Source organism: Crocuta crocuta, unplaced genomic scaffold (assembly GCF_008692635.1).
Source record: "Crocuta crocuta isolate KB4526 unplaced genomic scaffold, BGI_CrCroc_1.0 scaffold150, whole genome shotgun sequence".
NCBI classification, from domain to species: domain Eukaryota; kingdom Metazoa; phylum Chordata; class Mammalia; order Carnivora; family Hyaenidae; genus Crocuta; species Crocuta crocuta.
In genome coordinates, this window is record NW_027527439.1 from 652,932 (window position 1) to 677,350 (window position 24,419).

The window sequence follows — 24,419 nt, forward strand, 5'->3', positions numbered from 1 at the left end:
ACAATTTTAAAAATAATGTGTAGATTATTTCCTAAGAACTTCTAAACAGAGGCAGAAAATAGTCAGGAGATACTGTGCTCTACCCCAAGACACCATGATGGGGAAGATAACAGGGCTGTCATATGCAGAGGAAAGCCTTCTAGAACCAGTGGCTCCCCAGACACCCATCAAGGCTGCACCCCCATCAGGCCTTCTTCAGCTTCCTGCCCCCACACAGCCACCTGCCCATAATGTCCAGCAGCTTCCTACTGAGCCACAGGGTGCCCAGGGTGGCCACTAGCAGGAACAAGATGACGTCCAGCAGGTACTACTCATGCCACGGCTGCTGCAGGGCATGGGGCTTGAGGTGGGCTGCACCCCCTGTCTGGAGGATGTGGTCGATCTAGCCCACCAGCCTCTGGGCAGGGGTGAGGGGGTGGGAGCACCTGATGATGCTGGCGGCCACCACTGCTGACTTGTACCTGTTGGCAGACACAGAGGCAGGGTGTTACTCCTGTGGCCTCAGATGTCTTAGAGACCTTGTATCACACAAACACTCTTTCCTCCACACGCACAAAAGACTCAATTTCTAGGAAAAGTTGTTGGCCTGGCCTGGCCTTGCCATAGCCTGGCTGGCTTCCATTGAAATGTTCAAACTGGTGCCTTCATGCAAAGATCCATACCTAGTGTTAAAAGCGCTAAACTATAAAACAACAACTTCGTTGTAAGGATGAATCTCTACCCAGGAGGCTTATGGCGTGCTAAAGGAAAAAGTATATATGAATATATGGGATATAACATACACCCATCTCAGGGTAGATGTCCTGGAGACCCTAATAAGATACGCAGTCCAAACTGGTTGTCAGATCATTGTGCTGAATGAGAATTTATCTAAGACATCATGGATCCTTCTACTGACTCAATTGACAGAATTTCATCCCAACTTACTTTGTGGCAGGCCCTGTGCTAGGCCCTGAGAACACAGAGTAAAACAAGAGACACACTTCTCACTCTAGAGGAACTTACTCTCTACTTTCTTGTGTGAGGGATGCACAATAAATCAAAGCAGAAAGAAATGGAGAAGTTACTGATTCTGAGAAGTGTTAAGAAGGAAAAATGAATTATGACTGAAGAGGAGTGTATTTAGCCTGTCAGACTAAGACTGCCTCTCTGAGGAGAGGATGTTGGAGATGAGCCTGATTGTCATGAAGGAGCCAGTCCTGAGAGGAGAAGAAAGGATGTACCAGGGATCAGCACTGACAGAGGGCCTGAGGCAGGGAACAGTGTGTCATATTGGGGGACTGAAAGACAACCTCTTGCCTCAGTGTAATTCAACAAAAATATAACACCTTTTAGAGACTGTCACAACCCTTAGGGTAGAAATTGTTCTCAACTTCTAACCTTAATTGCCTAGTCTTGCTCTGATATCAGATGTTAGTACCGCACATATATTATTCCGTGTCCTGGAAGGTTCATCTATTGCAAAAGTGTGCTACAACGTGTCCTTAGTATTTGATGGTTTAATTCAGCCTTAGTGGCCACAAACCCAGAGAGTTCCATACCTCTTGTCTTCTACGACTTCCTTCATCTTCAGAGCCAATGTCTCTGCTGTGATTTGCTTTAACTGGATAGAGACACCAAACTTTTTGGCTTCTATTCAGGCCATGTTTCAGCCTGTTCTTTAAAAACAGGAATCCCCACCATGGGCACACCATGTTGGATGGCTTCCATTACACTATTCATCCCACCATGGGTGACAAAAAGACAGGTGCGTGGGTGAGCTGTTGTAAATCAGGAACAGAACAGAATATTTCAGGGTGAAAACTTTCAGAACAGCTGATAAAGTAGCAAGGGCAGAAAGAAAATACAAATGGATCTCAAAATATGTTGAAGAAGATGGATTTGCTAATTTAGTTTAGGACACACTTGCGGGTGCATATTCCAAGATACAAGACTCTGGCCTTGTCTCTACGAGATTCTTCTGAATCAATCTGTCTAAGACTCAGAGCTCAAGGATATCTATACAGAAGAGTGGTAAGCAAGGAATATTCATCTCCTCATTTATTTATCCATCCACTCATTCACCCATCAACCAACCAATCCTCTCTCTCCACCCTGTTCCTCTCTTTTCCTCTTTCTGTTCTCTCTGTTGATACCACCCACTGTTTCTGTTTCTCCAGGTCTCACTTTCTCTCCTTCACTGTCCATTCTTTTTCCTCTTATCTTAAAACTTAACACTTTCATTGACATTACGTCTCAAACTTAAACTCTATGTGCTTTCTGCTCAATTTCATAAGAAATCTTCTAAAGTAGGGAATGATGGACCACCCATGTCATTATTTCCCGTTCTTGTGTGCTCACCCCACCTTTTATAGGAGAAAAAAATAAAACAAGTATTGATAATGAAAAGTTCATCTCAAACACTGCCTCTCAACAGAGATGTGCATCAGAATCTATTGGTGTTTGGTATAAATTGGAATTATTTTCCATATCTCTGTGGGAAAATAAAAGGCAGAACTCTCTATTATAAGTTCCAAACATGTTTGTGAGCAATAATATTGGGGATGAGCCTCTGATATGGTCAGCTATTTTGGCAGTGAGGGGGGCAGCAAGGAGTGACACAAGGATAAAGAAAACCTACATGGGTGTAAGGAGATGTTACCAGACAATTTAATGGATCAAATAACTGACCGACAGGTTACTCAGCTCGACACCCAGATATTTTAGCGCACTCCTCAGACACTGTCAACTTTGAGAAAGTATGAGTACACCTTTTATAGCAATGGGAGATGAACCAATATGTATGGGAGTGTGTTCTATAATGGCACATGGCCTAATAGGTGCTCAAGAGGCCATGCAAAACAGTGGCGACATGTCCCTTCATATGTAATCTCTGAGTCCATAAACTGTTTTTATTGGGTTTGGAGAGCCTTGTGTTTAGTGACAAATATTGTAGAGTCAGAATAAAGGGACAAAAATATCACTTCTGGCTGCAGGTCTCAGGACTAGAATAGAAAGTATGAAGAAAACATGGCATTTTTAACCATTTGGGAAGTATAACTTGATTCCCAGGAATTCCAGCTGGCTGCATCATTCCTGCCCTCAAAAGATTACCTTTATCTACTAGCTGTGCCTTCTCATGATGATGGGTTGCCCAGTGGACACCTAAAGAGACATAAATGGAAAGAGAGAAGTAGATCTGGGCAGTCCTTACCCAAGAGGTCATTCTGAGGGAACCAGTCCATGATTTTTACATTCCCTGCCAATTTGACATCTTTGGGCCAGTGAGAAGGCCTATGCTTCCATATCACCCCTTGAGAGAGATGAGCAAAGGCACTGTTCATTTTCATGAGAACTTCCTGGGACTGATGTAAGCTCACAGTAGAGCCCAGGTCCACAAGTACAAAACCAGGGTCTCCAAACTTAGTGATGAAATTCTCAAATTCTTGGAGAAAGGTAAGAAATGAAAGGAGGTGAATATAGCCGTTTATGGAAACTTAGATAACCATGAAATGAAAGTCAGCTATTAACTGAATATGCTCTCCTGTCAGGTCCTAGAGCTCATTGTCTTGAAATTGTGCTCATAGTCTCAGGGACAGCTCAGTACCCTCTGCACTGTGCTCACATCCATTGTGTCTTGTGGCCTTGAAGTCATTTTTCTGAAACCTCAGGACACATCATACTATAGAAATATTTTCAATAATCAGAAATGGATGTGAAGAGAGCCTTAGGTGTCCAGCCACTACCACAATGACCCACATTGCACATGAGGCACTGAATGCATACTGTAGCACCAACATCTACCAACACCAACATGATTCCAGACATCCATGTATAACAATGTTTTATAGAAGAGAAAAGTTGAGGTGATGGAAACCTCTTCCTTCATTGAAAACATGGACCCAGTACCAGGATCGGACTTATACCTCATCCTAATCCTGGGGAGATATGGTCATTTAAGAGTGTTCCAATGCAAGACTAGAGCACTAGTACATGGGAGGGTGCCAACTGCTGTCCTGCTCCACTAGGGGGCCATAGGCCTTCTGGAGAATGAGGTAGATGTGGGAAAATATCTGTCATGTTCTCCTCATAAGCTTAGTAGCCATGTGTCCGTCTTGTTTATTGAGGTGTCTTAAAGAATGTTGGGCCTATTTTTAAAGTTTAGGTTTTTTATTGTTACATTTAAGAGTTCTTTTTATATTGTGCATATTTGTGTGTGTAAGTGTTTATTTGTATATTTTGAATAACTGTCTTTAACAGCTAGGTCTGTTACAAATATTTGCTTATGTTCTATGGCTCTTCCTTCATTCCCTTGACAGTTCCTACCTGGATCAGAAATTTTAATTTCAACTTAGTACACTTACCAACTCCTTCTTTCATAGAATAGGACTTAGATTTGCATTTTAAAAAGTTTTCACCAAGGCTTCTGGGTGGCTCAGTTGGTTAAGCTTCCAACTTCAGCTCAGGTCATGATCTCACAGTTCATGGATTCGAGTCCCATGTTGGGCTCTGTGCTGACAGCTCAGAGCCTGAAGTCTCCTTTGGATTCTGTGTCTCCCTCTCTCTCTGCCCCTGCCCCACTTGGCTCTGTCTCTCCTTCTCTCTCAAAAATAAATAAAATATTTTTTAAAAAAGTTTTCACCAAACACTAGTTCATCTAGATTTTTTCTGATATCATATTTTAAAAATCTTATACTTTTGCCCTTTTCCTATTTAGGTTTGTGGTCCATTTTAAGTTAATTTTCTTGAAGGGTGCAAGGTCTGGGTCTAATTCATTTTGTGTTGTTCAGACATCCATTTTACTAGCACCATATTTTGGAAAGTCTATGCTTTCTCTATACTATTGTCTTTACTCCTTTGTGAAAGATCAGTTCATTAAATTCATGTGGGTCTACTTTGAGTTTTCTATTCTATTTCATGGACTTTTCATCTAATCCATTTGATCTTTACCAATATTATACTCCCTTGATTATTGTAGCTTTATAGTAAGTCATAAAGTTGACAATATCTGTCCTCAAAGTTTGTTCTTCAACTTCAATATTGTGTTGGCTCTTTGGGGTTTTTGCCTCTCCATGCAAATTTTAAAAACTTTTAATTCGGGTACCTGAGTGGTTCAGTCGGTTGGGCGGACAACTTCAGCTCAGGTCATGATCTCACGGTTCGTGGGTTCGAGCCCCGCGTCGGGCTCTGTGCTGACAGCCAGCTCAGAGCCTGGAGCCTGTTTCAGATTCTGTATCTCCCTCTCTCTCTGACCCTCCCCTACTCTCTCTCTCTCTCTCTCTCTCTCTCAGGAATAAATAAAACATTAAAAAGTTTTTTTTAATTTTTAATTAACATCCACAAGATAAGTTGCTGAGATTTTGATTAGTATTGCATTGACTGTATAGATCAATTTTGAGAGAACTAATATCTTGACAATATTGAGTCTTCCTATCCATGATTATGGGCTTTCTCTCCATTTATTTAGTTTTTTGATTTCCTTCTTTAGTGTTTTGTAGTTTTCTCAGATAAACCTTTTACATATTTTGTTGGATTTATTCCCAAGATCACATTTTTTGGTGGTTCTAATGTAAATGGTATCGTGTTTTTAATATCACATTCTTCCATTCATTTCTGATATATTAAAAAAAAAAAGGCTTGATTTTGTATACTTAGCCTGTATTGCTGTAATTGCTAACTAGTTCCAGAAGGTTTTTTTGTCTTTTTCAGGTTTTTGTTATTAACCATCATATCCACTATGAACAAAAGCAGTTTTATTTCTTCCTTTCTAATGTATATGCGTTTTACCCTTTTTTTGTCTTATTACTTTACTTATGACCTCCAGTATGAGGCTAAAATATGGCAGTGAGGGAACATACATGCCTTCTACCTTATATGTTGTCTTTTCATTTTCTATATGATGTCCTTTGATACAGAGACATTTTTTATAATAATAAAGTCCTATTCATCTATTTTTTTCTTTATTACCCATGCATTTGGTGTCACATCTACAGATCCATTGCCAAAAACAAGCCATGTAGATTCATCTTTTTCTTTTCTTCTAAGAATTTTATGGCTTTATGTCTCTATTTAGGCCATTGATCCATTTTGAGTTAATTTTGGTATGTGGTGTGAGGAAGGCTCAAAATACATTCTCTTTTATGTGAATGAATATCCAGTGTGTCAGCACTATTTTCTGGAGACAATTCTTTTCTTCATTGGTTTTGATACCCTTGTCAAAAATGAATTGGTCACAGATGTATGAGTCATCCAACTTTGTTCTTTTTGATATTGTTTTTGTTATTCAGAGTCTCTTACATTTTGATATGAAGTTGAAAATTTGCCCTTTCATTTCTATAAAATAAAAGAGGCCACTTAACTGTTGATAAGGATTAGATCAAATCTATAGATCAGTTTGAGTAGTATTCCTCTCTTCACTATATTAAGTATCACAATCCATGGTCTAGAGATATCTTTTTATTTATTTAGGTCAGGTCTTCCTTAATTTCTTTCAGCAAATTTTAGTTTCCCATGGACATGTCTTTTACCTCCTCAGTTTAATTGGATGCTGTTGTAAATAAATATTTTACTTGATTTCACTTTCAGATTCTTCATAGCCAGTATATGTAAACACAACTCATATTTGAATGTGGATATTTAACTTGCAACTTTGCTAGATTTGTTTAACATTTAATATTTTCTTTTTAGTGTATGAATTCTTTGGGTTGTCTATATTGAGAATTATGTCATATGAAAATCAAGCTATTTTGACACTGTCAATTCCAAAACAGATGTCTTTTAGTTCTTTTCTTGCCTACTTGCTCTGTCTAGGGCGTATCTGAATAGTAGTGACACAGGTGGGCATCTAAGCTACCGATCTGAGGCAGCACAATTTGTCTATTATAAAGAGTATGATGTTAGCTGTGAGTGTTTAATAAATACTCTTTATTGTGTTCAAGAAGTACATTTTTACCCCTAGTTTTGTGACTGTTTTTAATCAGGAAAGGATGTTAGTTTTGTCAAATATCTTTTCTAAATCTCTGACATGATGAGGTTTTTTTTATCTTCTTCATTGTAATAATTGTTCTATTATGCTGATTGATTTTGTTATATTAAATCATTTATAAAATATCCTTTATGTCTTGTACAAATTTTGTCATAAGTCTATTTTGTGTCATATTAATTAGCATATAGCCACCCCTACATGATTTTTTTAAATGTTTTATTTATTTCTAGGAGAGAGAGAGAGCGTGAGCAGGGGAGGGTCAGAGAGAGAGGGAGTCACAGACTGAAACAGGCTCCAGGCTCTGAGCTGGCAGTCAGCACAGAGCCCGAAGTGGGGCTCGAACCTACGAACCGCGAGACCATGACCTAAGCGAAAGTCGGACGCTTAACCGACTAAGCCACCCAGGCGCCCCTCACCCCTACATGATTCTTAAGAAGTTTCTGATTTAGGGGCGTCTGGGTGACTCAGTCACTTGAGCATCTGACTCCTGCTCTGGTCATGATCTCACAATTTGTAAGCTCAAGCTCCGAGTCGGGTCTGTGCTGACAGCTCAGAGCCTGGAGGCTGCTTCGGATTCTGCGTCTCCATATCTCTCTCTGACTCTCCCCTGCTGATGCGCTCTCTCTCTTTCTCTCTCAATCTCTCTCTCTGTCAAAAATAAACATTTAAAAAAAGAAGTTTCTGATTTAATCCTAAAAATGAGCATTAGTACAGTTTGCCACTTCTTCAAAACATTAGTTCCTCTATCCTCTGCATTGTTTGGCCCCAACTCCAAGCATTTACCCCATTGTTCCATCTGGCTGTACTTGATCCCCTCCAGCATTACATACACGATAAGTACTACCACCCCGGGGGACCACCTAAAAACAGCTGTGCTCTCTTTTGATTATTTTAAGATTAATATAAATCTATCATTTAAAATTGAAAAGTGCAGAGCATGGCATCAGAATAAGAAGCTCCATGCTATCAATTCCTACAGAACCATTAAAAAATAATTTTAAAAAAAACCTAAAGACTGACAGCACCCCAGGCAAATGTGTAACTCTTCTCACCAAAATGGTGGATAGTTATGAAAACACCTCTGACCACACTCTCTAACCCCAGCATGTGGATATCCACATGAACAAGAATAAAATTGGACCCTCACATTATGCTATATAAAAAATTCTACTCAAAATGGTTTAAAGACTTAAACATAAGACCTGAAACTACAAAGCTCTTAGAAGAAAACACAAGGGGAAAACTTCATGGTATTGATCTTGGCAATGATCTCAATTATATAGCACCGTGCACATGAAAATGAAATATCAAACAAACAAACAAAAAAACCAAATGCCAAAACAAACAACAACAAAAACCAAGTGGGATTACACTAAACTAAAAAGCTTCTGCACACCAAAAGAAACAATCAACAGAGTAACAGAGTAACAGACAACTTACAGAATGGAAAATACTTGTAAACCATATTCCTGAAGAGATGAATCTCCAAAAGATATAGGAAAGGCCTAAATTTCAATAGCAAAAAAAGAAATAAAATAAACATACAAACAAAAAAATCACTAAAATCTTATAACTCAATTAAAACTAGGCTAAGAACTTGAACTGACATTTATCCAAAGACAACATGCAAATGGCAAACAGATATATGAAAAAATGCTCATCAACACTAGTCATCAGGGAAATGCACATCACAACCACAAAGAGATATCAACTCATACCTGTTGGTATTGTTATCACTTAAAAACAGGAAATAACAAGTGTTAGAGATATGAAGAAATAGCAATGCTTGCATACTGTTGTTGGGAATGAAAAATGGTAAAGCCATTAAGGAAAACAGTATGGAAATTTCCCTCCAAATTAAAAAATAGAACCACCATATGATGGATCAACAGAAGTGACCTCAAAAATTACCCAGATGTTAGGGGAAGACAGCATGCTGGGGATGGGAGGGAGGAAGTTACCAATCAGGAAGACTAATCCCTCAGCCCCTGTGTTAGTTACTGTGGAAAATGCAGGGACTGCTGACCCAACAACATAAGAAACGGTCACATCATTCTTCAAGGATGCCACAGATCATTTCAAGTGGTTGCAAGAGAATTACAAAAATAAAATCATATTTCATGCACATGCAGAGTCACATACCACAAGGACATGCATTTCTATGTGTGACATGTTCCTGGCTGTGTATGGTGTTTTTACACTATTAGAATTCACAAAGTAGGTAAATATTGGACACCCAGCCTTGGACACTTCCAAGAAAATGTTTTTTTACAATTTGCAAGTGATTGGCCTTTACTGTAGAAACAAGGGAACTATTTATAGCACCTCTTTCTTTTTCTTTTTATAATCTTATTTCAGAGATAGGGAGGGGTAGAGAGAGAAAGGGAGAGAGAGAGACAGAGAGAGAATCATCACAAGGAGCATCCAGGCTCAGCATGGAGCTCAACATGGAGCTTGATCCTACAACCCTGTGATCAAGACCCAAATAAAAAATTTAAGAGTCAGATGCTCAGCCTACTGAGAACACATGCACTCCATCTTTTTTATATCATTTAGTTGTTACAAGGTCTGTTTCACACCCCAGAATTAAGCAATCTAAACCAATGATCCTCCCAAGGACACTACATATAGCTAATGCTTCCTTCTCTGTATTTTAACCATGAGGTACCATATATTTGAAATTTTTAAGGATGAAGTTAATTCCATTTAGGAATGAAAATCAATTATGAGAAAATAATTATTTGAAGAGGACATATTTCAGGAAAACCATATACCAGAAACAGTCTTTTGTATGAATTTAGAGAGAACAAATATTTTTAAAAAATTATATTAAGTGTGTGTGTGTGTGTGTGTGTGTGTGTGTGTGTGTGTGTGTAGAGAGAGAGAGAGAGAGAAGAGGAAGAAACTTTTATGGCCATGACAGATCCACCAAACCCATTTTCCGTTGCATGACTATAGGCTTTGTTAATGAAAAGAAGAAACTACCAAACAAAAACCCTGGTGGTTAAGGCACACTTTTGCTGATTTATGTTGCCCAGAACTGAATGTAATTCCTGAAGGATTTCCACATACTGGTATTCTCTGCCACATCACAGTGATGAGATGGATGCTCTCTAAATCAATAAAGTCTTGGGAATGGCTATAGTCACTAAACCTGAGGCCTAAGAGCCTTACACAGAGGTCTGGATTCCCTTCCAGAGGTCTCCATGACTACATCTTCAGGGATGGGAAACTTGAAAAGGGAATTGTGGGAGGTGAGAAGCACAGCATCAACTGTGGCCAAATACAGATTCCTGATCTGACCAGCACAGGAGGTGCTCTCTCAGGAAGGAATTGGGACAGAGACCACAGGTGGAGTCCTGGGAGAGCCAGACCTGCCTAACTGCAAGAGCTAGACCCAAAATGAAAGAACTGGCCAATATGTTATATCATGACATGAAATGTAAATGATGAAAAGGCAGAGAGACTGACAAGTACCCAGACAGCAACAATGAAGTAAGCAGACCCCTGTGCTAAAAACAGGGAGTGGGGAGAAAGGTGGAACTGCCTGCTAAAGGTATGGGTCTCAGTGAGAAGTCCATTTATGAGACATAAGTCAACAAGCCAAGATCAAATACATAGACACAAGGAGTAGAACAGGAATTGAGGGAGATGGGGGGAGGGGCATGTATATGAAGAATCACTGTTGGATCAGCATGGAGTTTTACTCTGCAATGATGAAAACATTTCTAGATGAGTGGTAGAGATGTTTGCAGGATAAAATCAATGGCTAAATGCCACTGACTGTACACTTAATGGTTAAAATGGCAAAATTTACACAATATATATTTTACCACAATATAAAGCAGAATCCCAAGGGTACTTCACAAGAATTTTTAAATACAAGCAGAAGTGAAGAGCAATTTATGTGTCACCATCAGGTGGAATACAGGGAGATACCAGAAATGTCCTGTGTGCTTGGCGACTTTGTACAACCACTGGCTCCCCAAACACCCATCAAGGGTGCATCCCCATCAGGCCTTCTTCAGCTTCCTGGCCCCACACAGCCACCTGCCCATAATGCCCAGCATCTTCCCACTGAGCCACAGGGTGCCCAGGGTGACCACCAGCAGGAACAAGATGACATCCAGCAGGTACTGCTCATGCCACGGCTGCTGCAGGGCATGGGGCTTGAGGTGGGCTGCACCCCTTGTCTGGAGGATGTGGTCAATCCAGCCCACCAGCCTCTGGGCAGGGGTCATGGGGTGAGAGTGTCTGATGATACGGGCGGCCACCACTGCTGACTTGTACCTGTTGGCAAACACAGAGGAAGAGAGTTACTGCTGTGGCCTCAGAGGTATCAGAGACCTTGTATCACACACACACACGCTTTCCTCCACATGCACAGAAGACTGATGTCAAGAAAAAATGTTGGCCTGGTCTTGCCACAGCCTAGCTTGGTCACATTGAAAAGTTCAAAATGGTCCCTTCAAGCAAAGATCCATGCCAAGTACCAAAAGTGCTAAAGTACAAAACAGTGAATAAGCTGTAAGGAAAAGTCTCTTCCCAGGAGGCTTATGGAACACTAAAGGAAAAACTATATGTGAATGTAGGTGATGTAACATACCCCTGACTCAGGGTAGATATCCTTAAAATGCTAATAGGATATTCTGTCCATCCTCGTTATCAGATCATTGTGCCAGATGGAGATTTACCTAAGACATCATGGGTCTTTCTACCAACTCACTTAACAGAAATTCATCCTAACTTTGTGGCAGGCCCTGTGCTAGGCCCTGGGAGCCTAGGGGAAAGCAAGAGAAACACTGGGCCATCCAGTGGGCTTACTGTCTACTATCTAGTGTGAGGGACCTGTAATAAATTAAAACAAAAGGAATGGGGTAGTTAACTATCCTGAGAAGTATTTAGTACGAAAAACAAATTATGACTGAAAAGAGTGAGAGAGGAGTGCATTTAGGACTGTCAGACAAAACCACATCTCTGAGGAGTAGACAAGAGATGAGTCTGACTGTCACGAAGGAGCCAGTCCTGAGAGGAGAAGGAAGGATGTTCTAGGGAACAGCACTGACAAAGGGCCTGAGGCAGGGACTGTGTGGCATATTGGGAGACAGAAAGGAGACCTCCTGCCTCACTTAAATCTACTATAAGCAGCACTAAAATATAACACCTCTCTGAGACCCAAAGTAAGTAGGTCAGAGTCTTCACAACCCTTATGGTAGAAAATTATTCTCGACATCTAAACTAAATGCCTNCAAGGTGTTTGGCCCATTTTAAAATTTTAATTGATTGGTTTGTTGTTAGTACTGGTTTTTAAGAGCTCTATGTATATTTTGTATATATGGTTGCATATTTGTGTGTATTACGTTTTGAATAATAGCCATTATCAGGTATATCTATGAAATATTTACTCTTGGTCTGTGTCTCCTCCTTTTATTCGTATGACAGGTATGTCTCAGAACAGATATTTTTATTTTTTAATACAATTTATTATAAAATTGGCTAACATACAGTGTGTAAAGTGTGCACTTGGTTTTATGGTAGATTCCTGTAGTTCATCACTTACATACACCAGTGTTCATCCCAGCAAGTGTCCTCTTCAGTGCCCATCACCCATTTTCCCCTCTCTGCCACCACCCCTTCAACCCTCAGTTTATTCTCTGTATTTGAGAGTCTCTTATGGTTTGCCTCCCTCCCTCTCTCTTTGTATTTATTTTTCCCTTTCCCTTCCCCCATGGTCTTCTGTTAAGTTTCTTAAGATCCACATGAGTGAAAACATACAGTATTTGTCTTTCTCATGCTGACTTATTTTACTCAGTATATTACCTTCCAGTTCCTTCCACATTGCTGCATATGGCATGATTTCCTTCCTTCTCATTGTTAAGTAGTAATCATTGTATATATAAACCATATCTTCTTTATTTTTAAAATCAATATAGCCCACGTATCAACTCTGTCATAGAACATGCCTTAGATTTTATATATAAAAAGCAATCTCCAGGCACTACATCACCTATAATCTCCAACATCACCTCATAGGAGATTCATACTTTTGCATTTTACACTGAAGTCTGTGATCCACTTTGAGTTCATTTTTTGAAGACGTTAAGATCTGTGTCCATTTATTGGAAAGAGTATCGTCTTTTTGTGGTATTTCTTTTAAAGTTTTGTCAAAGATCATTTGACTAAATGTATGAGGGTCTATGGGTACTCTCTATGCTATTGCATTCATCTATATGTCTGTTCTTTGGCTTATACCACACTGTTGTGATTATTTTAGCCATTTCGTAAGTCATGGAGTTGACTAATGTCAGCCTTCCAACTTAGTTCTTCATCTTCAAAACTGTGTTGGCTCTTCAGGATTTTGGCCACTCCGTGCAAATCTGAGCATCAGTTTATCAATATCCACAAATAACTTGCTGTGATTTTTATTGGGATTGCACTGTATCTGTAGATCCAATTGTAGATAACTAACATCTAGCAATGCTGAGTCTTCCTATCCATAAATATGCAGTATCTCTCCATTTATTTCATTTTTTTGATTGCTTTCATCAGCATTTTGTTGTTTTCATTATATAAATCGTGTACATATTTTGTTAGTATTTATTCCCAGAGTTCATATTTCGTGGTGCAAATGTAAGTGGTAGAGTGGTTTTCATTTCACATTCCTCCTTTTCATTGCTCATATATAAGAAAAAGATGGATTTTTAAAAATAGCAATCTTGGATCGTTTGATATTACTATACTTGCTTGCTAGTTCCAGAAATCTTTTCCTTGACTTTTCAGATTTTTAAAATGGACCATCATGCCATCTTCAAACAAGAACAGTTTTCACTCTTTCTGCCTAATCTACATGATTTTTATTCCTTTTTCTTTCTCATATTACTTTATTAGGACCTCCAATATGAGGCTGAAAAGCAGCGGGAGAGTACATACTTGCCTGGGACCTGAAAGGTTGTCCTTTCATTTTCTATATCATGTCCTTTGATACAGAGAAGCTTTTTATTCTGATTAAGTCCAGTTCGTTTATTCTTTCTTTGTTATTCACCCTTTCAATGCCACTCTAGAAATTCGATGTCAAATACAAGTCCCTGCAATTTAACCCTTTCTTTTCTTCTAAGAATTTTTTGGCTTTTAGCTCTTCATTAGGGCCATTGATTCATTTAGGGTTGATGCTTGTATATGGTGTGAGGAATGCTTGAAATATATTCTCTTCCATGTGAATGAATATCCACTGATTTCAGCACCCTTTGCTGAAGAGACTATTCTCTGCATTGATTGCACTTGGCACCTTTGTCAAGATGAATTGGTCACAGATGTGTGAGTCATCCAGCCCTGTTCCTTTTCATGTTGACTTGGTTATTTGCATTTCACTACATTTCAATGGTAGATGAAGATTGGCTTTTCCATTTCTGCAAAAAAACGACAAGTAATAATAAGGCCATTCCAATGTTGATAAGGCTTAGATTAAATTGTAGATCACTTTGAGTAGTATTGTTCTCTTAACAATACTAAGTATCACAACTCATGGTCTTGAGATGTCTCTTCATTTATTTAGGTTTCCCTTAATTTCTTTAAGCAAATTTGTAGTGTCCAGTGTATGTGTCTTTCACCTCCTCAGTTTAATTAGATGCTGTTGTAAATAGAATAGTTTGCTTGGTTTCATTTTCAGATTGTTCATTGCCGGTGTATGAAAACACAACTCGTATGAATTCATTGGGACTCTGGATATAACATTTGTCATATGAATATCAAACTACTTCTACATTGTCCATTCCAATTTGGATGCCTNTAATATTGCCCAGATATCAGGTTGCTGGGAGTATTGCAAGACAGTAGAGCGCATAATGCCATGTAAAGCCTGCAGGGATATACAGAATTTAGAATCTTGGGGCTAGAGATAATATGAATAAAATACAACAAAACACCTCTGTCCCTGAACAGGATCTGGATAAGACTCTTTGAGAACTTAAGACATTCAAATTAGCCAAGTATACAGGAAGAATCAGGTGAAGAAAGGCATATACAAAGGTCGTAACAGGAAAAATGCTCAGAAAATACCTCAGAACACTTTAAATGGTCTTCCCTGGCTGATCCAAAGTATTAAAACATTCCCTACTAATTAATGAAGGTGTTCCATGGCAGCTTCCAGACACAAGTAGAGGTGACTGTTTCTACAAATGCCCACAACTTTCTGCAAAAGGTTATAAGACATATAATGATAGAAGAAGAGTAAAAAGCTAAAATGTGTCATTTAAAGGAACAAAATAAATCACCAGAAACCCTCCTTGAAAAAATATACATTGCATTTACCAAACAAACGCTTTGAAATTGACTAAATATGCACAAAAAGCTAAAAAAATAAAAGTGGACATAGGTCTAAAGGAAATCAGAAGACAATACATGAACAAACAGAGAATAGCAAGAAGCGACAGAGATTATTTTTCAAAAAACAAACAAAATCAAAACCTAAAATACAATAACTGAATTGAAAAATTCACTAAAGGAGTTCACTGCAGACCAAAACAGACATGAGAAAGACTTAGTACACCTGAAGACAGAGCATCTAAAATGTCAAGTAGAGAGCAAAAAGGAGAAAGGGCAAAATAGTGAATAGAGTGTAAGGGACTCATAGGACGCCCTCGTGTAGATTAATATATGCATTAGGGAGCTCTCAGGGGAATGAGAGAAGAGTAGAAAGATTGCATCAAGAAACAATGGCACATGGGAAGATATAATATGTAGACAACCCTAAAGATTCCTGACACACCAAAAAACGTGTCATGACTAATAAAGAAATTTAGGAAAGTACCAAGGAACAAAATCAGCTCAGTATATCAATTGCATTACATTAATAATGAACACTTCAAGAAGGACATTAAAAAAACAATTTCACTTACAATACAATCCAGAGAATAAAAATACACTTAGGAATAAATTTAACCAAAGAGGTAGAAGAATTTACATTGAAAACTACAAGACACTGCTGAAAGAAATTAAAGAAGATACGAAGAAATAGAAACAAAATCTAGGCTTCATGTATTAGAAGACTTAATACTTTTTTTAAAAAAATATTTTTTAATCTTCATTTTTGAAAGAGAGAGACAGAGTACAAGGAGGAAGAGAGAGAGAGAGGGAGACACAATATCCGAAGCACACTCCAAGCTCTGAGATGTCAGCACAGAGCTCAATGTGTGGCTTGAACACACGAACCAAGAGATCATGACCTGAGCTGAAATCAGACACTTAACCAAATGAGTCACGCAGGCGCTCCAAGACTTAATACTTTAAAGATGTCAGTACTTCAAGGTGATCCACGGGTACCATGCTATCTCCATCAACAGTCAACAGCATTTTCTTCTGGCAGAAATAGAAACCTATTGTAAACTGATATGGAATTTCAAAAACAATTTGTACCCAAAACAATGTGGAAGAAAGAATATGGTTGGAGGTCTCACATTTCCTGATATCAGAGTTACTACAAAGCTACAGTAATCAAAATAGTGTGGTATGACAAAAAGACATTTATGTAGATCAACCTGATAAAGTAGAAAGTCCAGAAATACCCCAGGTATATTTGGTCAAATAACTTTTGACAAAGGTGCCAGGCCATTCATTAGTAACAGTCTTTTCAGCAAATGATATTGGAAAACTGTATATCCACATACAAAAAGTGGAAAGCCAACCATTACATTATACCATATGATAAATCAACTTAAATGGATGATAGACCTAAAAATATGAGTTATACAAATTCAATTATTAGAATAAAATAGAGAAATCTTCATGTCATTGTATTTGGTAGTGATTTCTCATATAAGACACCAAAAGCACAGGCAACACAATAAAAAATTGCATCAAAAAGAAAAATGTTATGTATCAAAGGGCACTATCAACATAGTGAAAGGGCAACCCAGGTAATGGGAGAAATAATTACAAGTCATATATCAAATAAGAGACTGATATCCAGATTATATAAAGACCTACTCTACACAAAAACACAAACATGATTCATAAATAAGCAAAAACTTGAACAGATATTGAACAAAGAAGATATACAGATGGCCAATAAGGTTAGGAAATGGTAAACCTCACTAATCAGAGAATCCTACCACAATGAGACACTACTTCCCATCCGTTAGGATAGTGAGTAACAAAATTTTTAAAAAACAAAAAAACAAAAACAGAAAATGACAAGTTTGTGAAGAGGTGGAGAAATCAGAATCCTTGTGCATTGTTGGTAGAAATGCAAACTAGTGCAGCCACTGTAAATGACTATGTGACAGTTTCTCAAAAACATAAATATACAATTATCATATGCCCCAGAATCTCCATTTCTTGGTATATTCCCAAAAGAATCAAAAGCAAGGACTCAAGCAAATATTTGTGAGCACTACTGTTCATAGCAACATTATTCACAATAGCCAAAATTGGAAGTAACCAGGGTGTCTATCAACAGATGAATATATAAACAAATTTGGTATATACATACACTGAAATACTACTTAGCCTTAAAATTCAGGGGCACCTGAGTGGCTCTGTCAGTTAAGCATTGGACTTTTGATTTCAGCTCAGGTAATGATCTCACAGTTCATGAGACTGAGCCCCACATGGGGCTCTATACTGCCAATGTGGAGATGGCTTGGGATTCTCTCTCTGCCCTCTATTTCTTTTTTTTTTTTTTAATTTTTTAAATGTTTTTAATTTATTTCTGAGAGAGAGAGAGAGAGACAGCGTGAGCAACAGAGGGTCAGAGAAAGAGGGAGATACAGATTCTGAAGCAGGCTCCAGGCTCTGAGCTAGCCGTCAGCACAGAGCCTGATACAGGGCTCGAACCCATGAACCGTGTGATCATGACCTGAGCTGAAGTCGGACGCTAAACTGACTGAGCCACCCAGGTGCCCCTCTCTGCCCCCTATTTCTACCCCTCCTCTCCCTCAAAATAAAAAACAACTTAAAAAGGAAAGAAGTTTGGATACATGCTGCAATATGCATGAATCTTGAAGACATAATGCAAAGTGAAACAAGCCATCACAGAAGAACAAATATTGTATGATTCCACCCATATAAGGCACCTAGAGTAGTCAAATTCGTACATACAACATGAGAATAGTGGTTGCCAGGGTCTGGGGAAATGATGAGTTACTATAAAGTGGGTATGAATTTTCTGTTTGGGAAGAGGGAAATTTTCTAAAGATGGATACAGGTAATGGTTGCACAATGAGAATGTTCTTAATGCCCCTGAACTGTACCCTTCAAATGGCTAAAGTGGTAAAATTTATACTATGTCTATTTGATCACAATAGAAAAAAATAGGAAGGAAGAGAAGAAAAATTGTATGAAGAAGCATCTTTTATCTCGTGGATTACACACTTTCACTTCCATTATTCTCTTCCTTAATAACTCCTGTCTCTCTCCCAAGACTTGACCCACCATCATGTCAGGTAAGACCTGTGTTTTGGCCTGGTTTTATATGTATAGTAGAAACTTCAGCTTTTGGCCTGGCCAGTGTCACCAAGAGAACCCAGCCTCATGGCCATCTGACTTATAACTCCACACATGGGGCCCCCTGTTCTCTCAGCCTGGTTCATCTTCCTTCCCAGTTCTGTTTCTTAAAAAATGCCACCATAAACCAAAGTCCATTTTGCCCAGGAATCATTCCTCAACTTTTTCTGTTCACTCAATTCAAGATCAGTAGGGGAAGGGTAGAGACTTTGGTGCCTAAGTCAGATCTGGGCTTTTGCTGCTCGGAGCTAAATGGTGCTGGGAATAATATGTACATCACATGAACATCTGTCCTCTCATGTATAAAATTGGAGATCATCACAGTTCTCTCAAGGTGGCATGACACACAATATATGAGATAACGTCCATGCAATAGCACCCAAGTGGCTACCTATAGGCAACAGGCAGTCACTAATCTTAGCTCTCCACCATTTTGAAAATTTCTAGAGCAGTCATTCTGAGTTCAGGCTCTGCCTTCAGACCACCTGGATAACATTTAAATATTACATTATCTAGACCCAGTTCAAGTTCATTAGAATCAGAAAATCTAGGCTGAGTCAGGAACCAGCCCTTTATAGGAAGGAGATAATCGAGATTATGCCTGCAGTTCTTGTTGTCAGTCACATCCAGTCCTGACTCACTATACTATGTCTCGGTTTTTTACGTTTCATTTACATGAATAACTAACCTCCTTAAAAATCCTTAATTGTGGTGGCCTCTCACTACATAATTATTGTATATATGATCACAAAAAATGGAAATTAAAATATCAGCTTATTGAAGCATTTTTACCAGCAAGGCTAGGAGGAGGGTAAGGCGTTGGAAGAGTTTATGGCTGTTATTTAAGGAGGTTCCCAATATCAAGGTCATGTAGGACCTAACAAAACTTCCATCACCCTTACAGGAGGGCTTCCTTAAAAGTGGACCCTGGGATCAACAAGATGGCAGAGTAGGAAGCCCTGGATGCTTCTTCCCCTGAAAAACATGCCAATTCAGCAATATTTCATGGTCAAATTCCCTTGTAAGAAATCCAGAACTAAATGAAAGGGTAGTGCCTCCAAGGCAAATGTGTAACCAGTCTCATCAAAGCTGGTGAATAGTTATGAAACACCCTCTCAACCAGGCCATGTGGATAGCAACATGATCAAGAATAAAACTGGACCCTTACCTTACACCATACAAAGACTCAGAATGGATTAAAAGTTTTAACATTATACCTGTGGGGATGGACCTGGGTGGCTCAGTCAGTTGAGCATCTTGAGTTCAGCTCAGGTCATGTTTTGTTTGTCTAACCCTACTTCATTCCCAATTTCCACCGGCAGGGGAGCCACCAACTCTACAATGAAGAGCTCTGCATGAAGCCCATATTAAGATGTAAAGTTTTACTTACTTGTGGTACTGGTTCAACAGGTCTGGCCATTAAGCCTCCAACATACACAGTGTTGGGAAGCAACGGCCTAGCAAATTCAAGAGCAAAATCAGAGTTAACAAACCACAGCTCTGCTTTCTTTAGAAGATGAGACAAAACCGGTCTAGAGCCTTCCGGGAAATGTTCCTTGATGGTGTTGTCAAATGTAGACTGGATTCTCCATTGCTTCATGAAGAAATCAAAGAACATCAGAAAATTCTTCACTCTGTCCCAGAAGTCCATGTGGTCCGTTAGCAAGGAATGAAATACGGGAACATAAGACATGGGGTTTGGCAGCCCAAGGTCCACACTGCCAAATGGGGTAGGAAGAATTGACACAAATGGCTTCCCAAGCTTCTCAGCAACCAGGAAAGAACAGAAGTCAAATGCTTCAACAAATACCAGGTCAAAGTTCTCATTTTTTAAAGAATCCATGATATCACTTCTCCTTAGCAAATCACTGCATTGAATCCCCAATTGTTCCATTAACTTTACAAAGGTGTCAAATGCTTCTCTGTTGAAAAGAAAAGTATATAATGACAAATATTCATTGAAGAGTTAATTTCACAATACTTAGAAGAAACTTTAGCTCAAAGAAAATATCCCAGGAAGACAAGACCATATCTGACAGCAGCCCACCTATTTTACCAGTGTCCAATGACTACTCTGCTCTGTTTCTCCTTCCTAAAATGTTCTCACTTCATTCTCTCCCTTTTCTCCAGCCAATTACATCTACCCCATCCAGGCCAATTCAAGAACCTCCCAGTCTGGAAGCCATCTCTGACTGTAGCAGACCTCACAGTTCCATGTCTGCTTGACACATTCTGTGACACTCTAACTTTCATCTGATACTGACTGTTTATGAATGACTGCCTTATTTTCCAGACTACTTATGGAAGTAACTTGGTACCAGAGTCCACTAAAATTGATAATATAGCCCATTTTTGCTTTAAATTTTGCACAGTCTACATTTGACAGATTGTCTCACACAAGGGACTTTCTGGTGGTAATAGAACCCCAATTCTAAGCTGAATATGAGATTTATATCTTTCTAGCACATGAGGTAAACAATTTAAACAAACAAAAATAAAATTTGTTTGAAGCTTATTATTAACTTTTCCATTTCATGCTTCCTGTAGTCAAAGAAGTTAATACTAAAATTTTACTGATACCTAATTGAGAAATTTTCTATGGCACTATTCTCCTTCAATGTTTTCACATTAGTGACTGCAATGAATACAACCCTTTTTTCACAACATATGAGCAAATAGATGTGAATGCTCCTGACCAGAGGTTATAGGTACAGGTGCTTTGGAGACCTCCTACTTGAGTGAAGGATGGGGGAAATCAATGGCCTAGCAAACCTTTAACCTGTAAAACACTGCACCATGTCAGCCCACTAAAAGGAAGCCTACAAGGGAGGGTCATTAGCAATACGCAGATATCCACATGTACTTTAGAATAAACCTCAAGTAACAACAGATAATTAGCTGAAATTAGTCTCTATTATATTTTTAAATGATTTTACATAATGAATGACTGCTACATATTGTGGATAAATTCAAGACATGAACTACAAATTCCTCAAAAGAAAAACATTCAGCATATTTGAAATTAATATATTAAAATACAAGAACGTATTGTGCTCAGCATTCCCTCTTCTATCAAAGATAAAGAACTTTCTATATACATCTCAGAAAATGACAAAAATTTTCAGGCTAATATCACAGTGTGTGTCATCAAGGCATTTGGGCTTTGAAATGAGTTAGAAATGGCTCTAGGTATGAAAAGTCAGTGTTCATAAGCATGTTTCCATTCTTGAATTTATGTAATAAGAGGAAAAGTAAGTGTAAATGGTGGCTCTGAGATGCCTACTAACAATGAGAAATTCTGCTGTTTATCCTGCCTTCTGTGTGGTGGAGAGTATAGACACAAACACTGTAGGTGAAGTGCTGCCAGGAAGACCTGGGAGGAATCGTCCCCATCACTATACAGATTACACCCATGCTTTCAGCAGAAGAGGCACAGCACACAAAGGGGATGATTCGGAGTGCGAAACCCATCTACTCCATCCGTCCACTGCCTCCCATCATTGGTTTCCCCATCCACCCACCCATCCATCCACCCATCCATCTCTCTTAAACTCACTCCAAGTATCCATGCATCCAACCATTCATTTACATCACTAAAATGGTAAGTTTTTCAATCAGAGAAGAAAAGAAATTACCTGCCATGCAAAGCTTCCTTCATATAGAAATCAAAATGTTTCTTTAATTCTTTTTCGTGATCCTCAGGTAGAAGCCAACTGATAACTTGGTATGCATTTTCCTTCTTTTCTAAATAAAATTGTTTTAAAACACCAATAAAAATATGTCATTAAGTCAAACAGTGCAGATTAATTTTGGCATGATATCATAGTTTTTCATTCTAATAATTATATATATGTCTGAATGTTTGCTTTTCGAGGTTTTTTTGGCTTTTTGCTTGCTTTTTAATCTCTTCAGTCATAGGATCTGATGATATTTATTGAGAACCTTATAATAATTCAATTACATTTATTCAATTTAAAGTACCCTAAGCTTCTATTTAAATCTTTCATGTAAAGGTACAGATACTTTTCATTTTACAGGTGAGAAGGCAATGATAAATGAAGTGTCAGATAATTTGTCAAGGCTGCACATATAGTAAGTGGTACACGTTGTATTTAAATACATATTTATTTTATCCCAGCTCCCCAGTCCTTTGTTCTTTAGGAGAAAAAGCATCTAAAAGTAATACAGGCAAAGGTTTTTCATTCATCCCAAAATATGCCAAAGACTAAGTTAACAATAGTCGTCCTCTGCACTCCTACTTACCATTCTGGCATTTCCCCCATAACTCATGCATAATAAAGAGTCTGGCACCATTTTTGAAGTTGGACTGCTTACAGCTTTCAAGCTCCTCCTTAACCTTCCATGACATATCTTGGAAAATAAGGAGAAAGCCTCAACATACCCACCCTTGTATGACCAAAATTTTCAGGCAAACAACCCAGACCCAATGAGGGGAACCTACACCTCTATCTCACCCAGGAGCTTCCATAATTGGTATTTAGAAACAAAAGTATGGCTTTAGCCTTTAAGTGGCCCTGGTCATGTGTTTCACACAAACCTATCTTCTGTGTCAGAATTGACTTTGTTTTTGAATTGCAGCATGAACTGTGTGATTGACACTAGGCTAGGTGGGACCATGTGACCAATGGTTGTACATCTCAAGGACCATCCCCATTATAAACAGTGCCCTGAGTTAAGACTGATGACAGTTTACAAGCCCACTGAATGGTGTTAAGAATATCACCATGTCATCTGATGAGATCCACACCTGTAAAAGTAGAAGGTGCATTAGATCCCTAGAAAATGCCTTTGCTACTCTTGCTGGCTATATCTCTGTAGCTAAAAGAAAACCTTGATTAACACAGTAACAAGGAAACACTGATGACACCCTCATGGGGTTAAGTCAAGGGTTAATTCAAACTCAGCTTAATCTCCATTCTCTAAAGTCACCATCAGGAAGGCCCTTAGATTTACTGATACTAATTAGGACATTCTGAGGAAGAACTTATAAATATGAGCAGGTTAGAAGGTATACCTTCCCCCAAAGTATATGTAATGACAATGAAAGGAACGGCAAAAAAATGGGAAATTACAGCATGGGAGAGTCAGGAAAGAAATTTAAACAGAGGTCTGGGTTTTGACGTATGTGAAATCTAACATTACTTTTAAAATATTATAACAGAGAAAGGCCACAAATTGGCTTTTGTGACTTTCATCAAAGGTTCTAAATTACTTTTAACTTTGGATGAGACATCCCAATGACAAACCTTAATTGTCTTAGTCAGTACTGTGGAAAATAACAGATATATCATGAGAGCTCACCCAAATTTATCAAAGTACGTCTACTGTTGGGAGTTACAAAATAGTAGATAGAGGACAATTGTGCATACCCTATCTTAACTACTGGGATTAAATATCCCATAGTTGTAGTAGCCATTGATTAAGTTACCTCACAATAGCTATGGTTGCTCCTATATAAGAAGTAATAAAATAAAATTAAGGTTTTAGCACTAACACCATGGCTAAAAGGAACTTGCTGTGATCTGCCCAATATATTAAAACTTTTAATGCAATGAAATATGTTTCAATAGAGTGCCTTCAAGGATGAAATCCCTTTTATAAAGGATCCACTAACAAAGAAGTGATTATCCCCACCAGTTCTCCATTCAATAGCCAAATTTGACTATTCTTAAACTTGAATGATTGGTGCCTCTCAGTGGCTTACTATGACTTAATGCCAAAGTCATCATATTAGGGCCTCCATTTCCAATCTTACTGAAATTGCTGACTATATCTAAGTACTAATAAATTCTTTACAATCATAGATGTGGTAATAGATTCTGTTTAATTCCTCTTTCAACAAGGTCTCAGCTGTAGTGTCTCTTCACCTTTACCTTTGAAGGATTCAAATAACTTGTAACTTGGCTTCTCATGGACTACCTCAACAGCCTTCTCA

The 24,419-nt window shown here is 38.5% G+C and overlaps 1 pseudogene; it reads right to left on the reverse strand.

Annotated features, from left to right (window-relative positions):
- Positions 1 to 184: 184 nt before the first annotated feature.
- LOC144228434 (UDP-glucuronosyltransferase 3A1-like) overlaps positions 185 to 24,419 on the reverse strand; it is a 29,564-nt pseudogene continuing 5,329 nt past the window's right edge.